The sequence below is a fragment of the Lytechinus pictus genome, chromosome 4, assembly GCF_037042905.1.
Source record: "Lytechinus pictus isolate F3 Inbred chromosome 4, Lp3.0, whole genome shotgun sequence".
Lineage (NCBI taxonomy): Eukaryota > Metazoa > Echinodermata > Echinoidea > Temnopleuroida > Toxopneustidae > Lytechinus > Lytechinus pictus.
Window position 1 is genome coordinate 32,162,341 of NC_087248.1, and position 1,874 is coordinate 32,164,214.

The window sequence follows — 1,874 nt, forward strand, 5'->3', positions numbered from 1 at the left end:
ACAAAAAAAGATAGGCCATTCAGGGCCTATTGATTAAATCTATTGCATCATAAAAATCTTTATTGAAGCAGCTGTTCCATGATTTATTATGTTATGATTGTGATTTGTTTCCAAATCAAAAGAAAACAAAGAATTTATGATTGTGACACGACATTTGCTCCTACGACAATTGCTCCGGTCTTTATATCTCAGTAGGCATAGGAATAGAGTTCGGATTGTAATAAAGTGTTTGGTCCAGAATAATATTAAGATTAAGGTTTATTTAGTGTTGGAGGTTAGGTTTTAGGTTTGGCTTAACGTGCAGACTTTACATCGGAGCAGTTGTCATGGAACCGTGTTAAAGGGGTAATACAGGCTGAATACAATGATTTGAACAGAAAATTCTGACAGAAAGAAATCAAATCGGAACGTTTTTTTTCCTTGGAACAATGCTATGCATACCTTCATGAATATGGAATGCTTGTTGATGTCATCTCCTCATTTATTCTTTTTATTTTATTGTATAAATCATATTTAGTAATTTTTCCCCCTCCAAGACTGTAAAAACAGGAGTGATTACCGATTTAATGTGTAAGGTAAATTATTGCTGAAACATATTTTGTTACATAGAAGACATGTTTTTGCAACATGTCTGAAAAAATAATGTAAATATTTCAAGTAATGAAATAATGAATAGGAAAGATAGGATGTGACATCATCGACCCACCTCTAGCACATTTATGACTCCATGCACTTTAAAACTTTAACAAATTATTGCTGGACATTAAAATGCAATTACTTTGATATTATTATCTGGTTTTGATTAGATTTTCAGCATTTTCTCATTGGATTTGCCTCAACTTATTAAGTTATTTGCAACGTGGAGTAGTTTAGAATGTATTTTCTATGGTAACTTTAAGAACGGCTGGTGATCCTTTCTTGTGGTAAGTGGTATACACCAAAATGTTCATTGGCGATAATTTAGCGCATAAGAAAGGATCACCAGTCGTTCTTAAAGTCGCTTTTAACTTATGAATACATGTAGCTTTATGAAACCTGTCATCAGGCTCAGCAGCCAATCAAAATTATATTTTCCATCAATTTCCAAGTTATCATAATCTTTATGAAACAGTGCCTTTTGCTTAAAGGTCAAGTCCACCCCAAAAAAATGTTGACATGAATCAATAGAGAAAAATCCAACAAGCATAACGCTGAAAATTTCATTAAAATTGGATTATAAAATAAAAAAGTTATTCCATTTTAAATTTACGCTTATTTTCCACAAAACAGTTATGCACAACTCAGTGATATGCAAATGAGAGAGTCGATGATAGCCATCACTCACTATTTCTTTTTTTTTTATTGTTTGAATTATTCAATATTTCAATTTTTACAGATTTGACAATAATGACCAACTTGACTAGACCGCAAAATGTTTAAGCAATGGTAATTCCATGAATTCAGGGCGGAATAAATCTTTATTTCACATGACAATGTGGACAAAATCAAGATATTTATATTTCATATAATGAAATACAAAAGAAATAGTGCGTGGGTGATGTCATCAGTCCCCTCATTTGCATACCGACCAGGATGTGCATATAACTGTTTTGTGAAATTAAGCGAAACTTTAAAAAATCATAACTTCCTTATTTTTCATCCGATTTTTATGAAAGTTTCAGTGTTATTCTTGTTGGATTTTTCTCTTTTTATTCAAATCAACTTTTTGTTGGGGTGGACTTGTCGTTTAATGTTTTTATTATGGTAACTTAGTTATAATTTCACTATTTTTCACTACAAGCATTTTACTATTACACCAGCGTAAGTTGACATTCATGTAAATGTTGATAAACATATTAGTCCTTTATTTTACTGTTAACAGACAGATCAAATTG